Source organism: Ranitomeya variabilis, chromosome 7, assembly GCF_051348905.1.
Source record: "Ranitomeya variabilis isolate aRanVar5 chromosome 7, aRanVar5.hap1, whole genome shotgun sequence".
Classification (NCBI taxonomy): domain Eukaryota; kingdom Metazoa; phylum Chordata; class Amphibia; order Anura; family Dendrobatidae; genus Ranitomeya; species Ranitomeya variabilis.
Genome location: NC_135238.1, coordinates 184,408,946 through 184,417,596, shown reverse-complemented (window position 1 = coordinate 184,417,596; position 8,651 = coordinate 184,408,946). Strand labels below are relative to the sequence as shown.

General features: G+C 47.6%; 1 protein-coding gene across 10 annotated transcripts in view; it reads right to left on the bottom strand.

Moving 5' to 3' along the window:
• Nucleotides 1-1,114: 1,114 nt before the first annotated feature.
• LOC143784332 (NEDD4-binding protein 1-like) overlaps nt 1,115-8,651 on the bottom strand; it is a 385,710-nt gene continuing 378,173 nt past the window's right edge. For all 10 annotated transcript variants that reach the window (XM_077272506.1, XM_077272499.1, XM_077272502.1 and 7 more), the window contains one exon: nt 1,115-3,369. The gene's annotated coding sequence lies outside the window, so the exon portion shown is untranslated. The remainder of the gene's footprint in view (nt 3,370-8,651) is intronic.

Below are 8,651 nucleotides of genomic sequence, written 5' to 3'. Positions count from 1 at the left end.
GACTTGGCCTGGCGCTGCTTCCACGGGAGGCTGTATGTGAGGGACAATCTGAAGTACAGGAACTCTGATGATCGGGGTTGTCCCCGTGAAGAGTGTGGCGACATGCTGGAAAGCATGGAGCACTTCCTCCTTCAGTGTCCCTTTAATGCAGGGGTCTATAACCGGGTGGGTGCTTCCATAGGCTGGCCTAGGCTGGCATCCCTTTCCTATCCGGAGTGGGATTATGGGGCATTCAGATCCCTTGGTGGCCGAGATCGGGGCACTTTATTCCTAGTTAGTGTAGTTGTTAGGTTCTACACCTGGAATGCACGGTGCCTAGTTTCAATACAGCATAAAACCCTCCCCCGGGTGAGGTGGTTAGTAACATCTTGGGTGACCTGGGTAAGGTGCGCTCTTTGGAGTTCGGGAGGCTGGGTGCGAGGAGGGCCTCTTGGCTTTGGAGGGGTCTCTCCTTTTAATACGTACCCGAGGGAAAGCTTGGTTTGAGTGATTAGGGAAAGCTTCCTAGGATTTGGGAGGCCGGGTATGAGGAGGGCCTCTTCACTTTGGAGGGGTCTCTCTTTTTACTCTAGGGACAGACTGGTTGTGTGATTGGGATAGGGAGAGATAAGGTGGTGTGGGGTGTTGAGGGACAGTTATTTAGGGATAGATAGGGGCAGGGAGGGACAGTATTAGGGATAGGTATATAGTTAGCATTGTTAAGTTAGGTAGAATAGGGATAGGTAGGGGCAGGTAGGGATAGTTAGGGTCAGCTTTTTGAGGGACAGCCTTAGTTGGGTAGGGACAGGGTGTTTGTGTTGGTGTTAGGGTCAGGGCCTCTCCAGACTCCTTTCCCGGTGGTGGGCTGATGTGTGGCACGATTAGCTTTTTGTTTTGTTTCTGGTGAAAATATATGGATTTTGGGCTTGCAGGTGCTGAACTTGGGCCTTACAGGTTTCAGTTATTGTTTTGTTTCGTGATATGATGGTATAACATATTGATGCTAGTTATGTTCTGTAAAGTGTTGCTGTTTATTTGTTTGATACCATGTGTGTAATTTTTCTTGTGTTTTTGTGCTTTATGTGTGCATAGTTAGTATGATGTGGGGGGGTGTAGTTTAGGTTGGGTGGGGGGTGTATGTTGGGGGTTGTAAAGGGGCATATGGACCCTGGAAAACATTTTGAGAAAATTATAAGGGCATGAACTTACATGGACCCGTAGTGTTTGTAAAACGGAAAAAAAAGGAAGAAAAAAAAAAAATTTTGTTTTGCGTTATAAGGGCATGAACTTACATGGACCTGTGGTGTTTTGTAAAAGGCATGGACTAATCATGGACCTATGATTGCAGTGCGGGTGGCGGGAAAAAAGAAAAAAAAAAAAAAAAAAAAGTGTTTTGTGTATATATTAGGGTTAAGTTGTATATATTAGGATTAAACTTAGTTTTTGCGGCCAGTGAGGCCATCTATTCTTTTGGGCAGTATGGGCCAGACTTTTATTTTTTCCTTTTTGAGTATGAATGGGGGAGGTGTGAATGTGGATGAGTGGGTTTAAATTAATGTTTTCTTTTTATTTTCTTTTAGAGTATGCATAGGGAGGTTCCTGCTGGGGGTCCTTTTCAAGCTGAATAAGTTTTAAAGGACGCAAGCATTGTTTATGGACAATAGTCTAATGGACATCTTCAAGGCTGGTTTTTAAGTTAATTTTGTTTTGTTTCCCCATTTTATGATTATTTATTTGATGTTGTTTTGTATATGTTTTTTGTACTTTAATAAAAAAAAGAGTTCCTGAAGGAACTACAGATAGTGCTTTGGAATGGTGCCCTGGTTGCCCCTGCAAGACTTTCACACTTGGGTGCCCCTCAGGCGCTGGTTTGGTAGTTGTAGCCCCTCAGGGTTGAGGCCACTCTGGGTCCGATTTGGTGGTCGGGTCACTCTGGGTCCGATTTGGCGGGCGGGGGGGCACTCTGGGTCCGATTTGGCGGGCGGGGGGGCACTCTGGGTCCGATTTGGCGGGCGGGAGGGGGCACTCGGGGTCCGATTTGGCGGGCGGGGGGGCACTCGGGGTCCGAATTTGGGGCGGGGGCACTGGGTCCGATTAGATGGGCGGGGTCACTCAGGTTTGATGGGCGGGGGCACTCTGGGTCCGATTTGGTGGGCGGGGGCACTGGGTCCGATTTGGTGGGCGGGGGCACCTCAGGGACCGATTAGATGGGCGATTTGGTGAGCGGGGCAATAATTATAATAAGAATACAGATAGTGCTTTGGAATTGTGCTGTGCTATCACTTTAAGAGCTGATATTATCTGGCAAAACTGTGCTGGTGTGGTCATGTACAGTTCGTAGGCGTTGGCATAGTAACTGGGCCTGACTGCGCATATCAATGAGCTAATCAGCCAGGTGGCAGTTACATTTCAAATTGCCTCAGAAACCCGGCCATTATAACCTATGGGAAAATTTCCCTATTAAAATGCATTACAATGAGGGGGAAAAAAAATTTCAAACGCAAATTGCGCCAAAACTACAAATCCGATCGACACGAAAAATACTTAGCACACCTCTTGGGGACGCTGGCTTCGAAATGACGCCTCACTGGAGTCTGAGTGAAGCGGTTCGGGCCGCATTACGTGCGGACTGAATAATAATAATAATAAGGAGAAGAAGTTATCCACGATCGGATTACAATATAGTGCTTTGTTCCAAAGCACTATAATAATAAGAAGTTATCCACGATCGGATTACAATATAGTGCTTTGTTCCAAAGCACTATAAAAATAAAACTGTTCTGTATCCATATACACATACACTATGTATGTAGCAACTGCGGCCTCCATATATCATGCCCTATTCTCCCTATCAGCTGCTAGGAATATTTCTGGAGAATCTATGCCGATTACTCACTTTCCACCGGATTTTTCGTTTTTTGGGGGTTTTTTTGTAATCCAAAAGCAGCAAAACTGACAATTCCATAAGTGTTGGGTCCGGAATAAGGAAAAGAAAAAAAAAAAAAAAAAAAAGGACAAAAAAAGGGTATAATAAAACAGCATGACGGCGCTCAGTCGAGGATCATGGCGGACAAGGCATTGAGATCCCTCATGTACGGATGTGCGGACAGGATCTGGTTGATTTTCTCCCCTTGTTGGGATTCAGGAAATATTTTTAGGAGCGAGTCTTTTAGCAATAATGTCTCCTGAGGAGTCCTCTTTGGGGGGACGACGGCCTGCGGGCACAGGATGTTCTGGATGGTTGGACTGAATGTGGGTTTTTTGTCTATGGGTAGGAAACCTCTGGGACGGGAGTGATCGATGCCTGTTGGGAAATTCCCAGAAACGGAGATGTCATTGCTGGGAAAAAACACTCCGCTGTCCGATGGGCGAGGAGTGAGAGGGTAAACTCTGGGGAAAGGGGAGAGAACAAACAAGTTGTGTCAGTACAACATATAGAAATAAGGAAACATATACACCCCATCCCGATTCTGCCCTAAATCCTAAGAGTGCGGAGACTGTAAGGCCACGTTCACACTTTGCGGCCTGTTCTGCGGGTTAATCCCGCAGCGGAATTGATAAATCTGCAGGGCAAAACCGCTGCGGTTATCCCAGCAGATTTATCGCGGTTTGTTCTGCGGTTTCTGCTGCGGGATTACTCCTATACTATTGATGCTGCATATGCAGCAATATGCAGCATCAATAGTAATGTAAAAAATAATAAAAATTGGCTATACTCACCCTCTGACGTCGCGATCTCCTCAGTGCTGCAGGCGGCTGTGCCGACAAGGAACTTCGTGACGTCACGGTCATGTGACCGCGGCGTCATCACGGTCATGTGACCGCGACGTCACCACAGGTCCTGCAAGCACAGCAACTGAGACCGGACGCCGCGGGCAGCGCTGAGAGGTGAGTATGTCAAGGTGAAAATATCATATACACTGTATGTGTCACACTTGCTAGTGTCTCAGCCGTTATTGGTTTGTCTGTGGTCTCTTTGGGTCCGGGAGGTGACCGATCGAGTGGTGAGATCGAACGCGATCCTGTGCCACGCTCTGAACCAGCAACTGAGAGACGTCGCATCCTGTGCGATCTCTGTACACCACACCTCCTTTACCGGTCATTGCACTCCATTCAACCATCCTACCCGTGACTATTGTCTAGTAGTGAAGTGGACTGAAAGATTGAGCCAGTTGTAGATTGTGGGGCAGCTTACAGAAAGGGATAGGAGACGCAGCCTCTGTGATATTGTACTAACCGGTAATTAAGACGTCCCAAGTCAGGGACCACCAGAATTTTGAGTACAAATAGGTAATTAAGACGTCCCGGAACGGGACCACCAGAAACAGGTAATTAAGACGCTCCGTACGGGACCACCAGAATTTTTGTGGAGGGCTCTCACTAGGAGACCGCCTCCCGACTGTTTGAGATATCGTGGCAGGATAGTCTGTTAATCACTGTGTTCAGGTTAGGGACAGGAAACATTGAGCGCGAGGCTCTTTTCCTAGTACGTCGAACGTGAGGCTCCGTACTGTGGAACACAGTGTTGAAGATCGCTGCCAGTGGCCTACTGCAGGAGGCCATAGTATCCTGGGAGCCAAGCTGCGTATCTTAAAGTAGAAGTCCGTGCCCCACAAGTTAGATGAGGATGCTGTGGAAGTCAAGACAATGGTTACGGGAGGGCAAGAGACAGTCAAGAAGCTTATCTGCGAGTTGCGCGGAGCTTAAAGAACAAAGGATGAAAATAGGTTGGTGGAGAGGGAGAATCGGAGAATATAGAGCCCGTATTTGGTTATAAAATGCCTTTGAACTGTGATCTTACAGATTGTAAAATGGCCGCCGTGCCACTGGTGATGAAAATGCAGTCTCAGCCAGCGCCCTGTAATGGCGGCGGAAAGAGATTTCCAGAAGCATAGGTGTGTCCTGTTTGTGTTGTGCAGAATCCAACCTGGGTGGAGACCTGTCTTGTGTGTGCGTACGGACCGTCCTTGGGGCTCCGCCCAGACCACGGAGGATTATAGGAAAGTTTTGTAGAAATTAAGTCTGAAAACTGCCGTAATTTGTTACTTTGTAGAGGATACGGAGCTTTGTATCAGTGCTATGTAGTGTAGGGAAGGGGGGCAAACATCTGGGCTCTTGCTCTCCCTTCAGCGCTGAAGAATGCAGTGGAAGTTCTTATCTCCATGTTACTAGAAGGGAGGGGCTGTGTGAACCCCTGCGCGACCTGCCTGCAATTCTTCCCCTCGGTGCTGTGGGCTAGAGGGGGGGGGGGGGTGCGGGCCATGTATTGCATTCCAAAGTTTTCTTTGTCCTTGGTTTAGTCAAAAGAATTTAGCCCAGCAGAAGACAGGGGTTAAATCACTAGCCGTAGTAGTTCTTGCTCGCTCACTGGCCCCCACCGTTGCAGCTGCGAGATCAGTGTTTCTTATCTCTATGTAACAGACTCCAACTCCAGTTCTCCCACCTTATATGAATTCAGTCCCCTACTCAAATATTTCTTTTAACCCTATGTCTCCAGACTGCCTTGCAGACAGAGCTCATCTATGCAGGATATGTTATAGGTGTGCTGACTCAGCTTCATGGAGACAAACAGAGACCTGTTGCTTATTACAGCGGCCACCTGGATAAAGTGGCGAGAGAAAGCCCTCCTGTGTTCGAGCTGTGTTGTCTGTCCAGCTGTTGCTACACAAATCTTCAGAGATTGTTTTGGATCACCCACTGATGGTCCACACCCCACCCGGCCAACCCCCTGTGTACCGGCTGGTACAAGATCTACAGGCATTTAATGCAGTTACTGTTCCAGAAACTCCGGTGGTGCCTAAGCCACATACTCTTTTGTCCCAGATATCTCAGGATGCTGCTTGGTTCATAGTTATCGATCTTGCCAATGCTTCTTCAGCATTCCATTACACCCAGATTGCCAGTTCTGTTTGCATTCATTTATCAGGGATGACAATTGACGTGGACAGTTATGCCAAAGGGGGGCCAGTCATAGCCCAAGAGTGTCAGGTCTACCTTGCCGTTTATGGCCCCTTGCATCCAGGAGAGGCTATGGCCACCCCACACGATGTATATAGTATCCCTAATCAGGTACAACCTAGCCACATGTCCATGGCTAGACAGCTGCGACTTCAGTGTGCTATTCTCATGCCTACTAATGTGATTTTGAAAAGGTGCACTGTCCTGAACCCCGCTACTTTTCTCCTAGTTCCCCTGGATCCAAAGGGGGGAGGAGTAGGTGACATGAGCAAGGACACTTTTTTTCTTTCTAGAATGGATCCAGAGGAACAAGATTAGGTTTCCAAATTATATGATTGTCTAGAATTGATGTCTCAGGAAACGGCTGGTCTCTAGTGTGCCTATTCTAATGCTGATTTTGAGCTTTTTGTAGATGGATCCCGTCACCAAGATGACCGAGGACGCTACTGTACCAGATATGCTGTGGTCTCAGAACATGAGGTAATCAAGGCAGAGTCAATGCCAGCTCATATGTCTGCACAAGAAGCAGAAGCTCAAGGCGCTTACAGAAGCGTGCAAACTAGCAGAAGGTAAGACTGTAAATATCTACACTGATTCCAGGTATGCTTTTGGCATTATACACGATTATGGGCCTATCTGGAGAGCCAGGGCTTTCCTGACAGCAAATGGCCACCCCTTTAAACGTGCTGAGGCAGTCCAGCAACTTATGAATGCACTACAGTTTCCCACCCAAGCAGGCAGGCATCATAAAGGTAAAGGCACATAGCAAAGGCACTGATGGACGGACAAAAGGGTAACGCACTGGCAGACCAGGCTGCGAAGAAAGCAGCAAGCACTCCTGTAGCCTCTCAAGTACATCACCTAGACACCCCACCATCTCCACTTGTGTTGAAAGACATCTTAGCCCGGTTACAAGAACAGGCAAGTAAGGAGGAGAAAAATAGGTGGCAAAAGATAGGGGCTTGCTCTGATACCGTTACTGGACTATGGGGGAGGGGTAAAAAGGTCTGCCTACCACAGGTACTGTACCCAATGATGGCACAGGTTCTGCACGGGAATGTGCACCACTCGAAGACGGCCATGTGTGACACCCTACAGAAACAATGGATTGCCCCCGGGTTTTCCACCTGCGCAGAAAGGCAGGTACAGAGCTGCATGATATGTGCCACACATAATCAGAGTAGGACAGTGAAAACCCCATCCAAACACACTCCCCGGCCCCTTTAACCAATTCCAGAGACTGCAGAATGATTATATTCAGTTACCCAGGGTAGGGACGTATGAGTATGTGTTGGTCTGCATTGATTTATTTTCAGGTTGGCCAGAAGCCTACCCAGTTGCCAAAGCTACGGCTAGGACAACGGCGAAGAAACTGATGGCTGAGATCATATGCAGGTATGGAGTTCCTGAAGTCATTGAAAGCGATCGGAGTTCCTATTTTACTGGAGAGATCATGTCAGAGGTAATGGCAGCACTGGGGGTAAGTCAAGCATTGCATACTCCATCCACAGAGTAGTGGAAAAGTGGAGAGACTAAATGGAACTCAAGCTTAAAATCCAGAAGGCAATGGCAGAGACTGGTAAACCACGGACAGAATGCCTTCCTCTAGCTTTATTTTCAGTAAGATATACCTCAAACAGGAGGACAGGACTGTCACCGTATGAGATTCTGTTTGGCAGGGGCCCCAATTTTGAATGTTTCTTTCCACAACAGTTGCAGCTCAAGTACCGGGACTTGACTAGCTATGTGCAGGCCTTACATGGACACCTTGCCAGAGTGCATTTAACCGTTTTCAGTTCTTTTCCAGACCCAGACAAGGTTCCTGGACACCATCCCTTTGTGCCAGGAGACCTGGTGTATGTGAAAAAGTTTGTGCGCAGAGATTGTCTCCAGCCGAGATTTGAAGGACCTCACACAGTGATCCTGGTCACCCCCACTGCAGTAAAACTTGAAGGAAAGAGCACCTGGATCCACGCCTCACACTGTAAAAGAGACCGAACCAGTGTTTAGTCACAAAAGTGACTGAAGGGAAATGTTGCTGTTGTTTTTGATCCTGGAACTGAGGGCTATCCTCGCCCCTACCTCTTCGGCCCCTATTGTAAATATAAGAATTCTGGTCCCACTATTCTCTGGGGAAACCGGACAGCCCCGGCAAATATCTGGCGATTTGATTTTTGTGATGTAGTCAAGTGCCCCGAGACTGAACGGGTTGTAGAGGGGATCATCCAGTTTAATATGTGTGTTACCAGAAATGACAACGATAATTGTTATTATTGGACTGATGCCGCCTGGAATACGGGGGATGATTGGGGATATAAACCTAGTGAAGCCATGTTCTCTAAGGATAGGACGGGTAGGATTCTCCGTGAGAAAATGCATCTAACAGCCCTTCTGCAACCACTTAGAGGCTGTAAATGGGGTAGAAGTCGTCACCCCCTCCTCCTAAATCTTGAAAACCCCCAATCTGCTGATCTGCAGACGTTTGTACTAGGAAGGCATTTTAATTATGTATTTAATAGTGGATGCCATGGGTATTTAGGCCATGTACAGCTCCAGGATATTAGCTCTAGACCAACCATGACCCCTGTTACCAGTACAGCTAAAACAAGCCCAGGTGAGCGTTTGAAAAATGTAGTCAATGAAGTGATCCCCATTCCAGGTCTCAGTTGGCGAGAGGTTTTCTCCATAGAAACACAAACAGCCCCAAGGAAAAA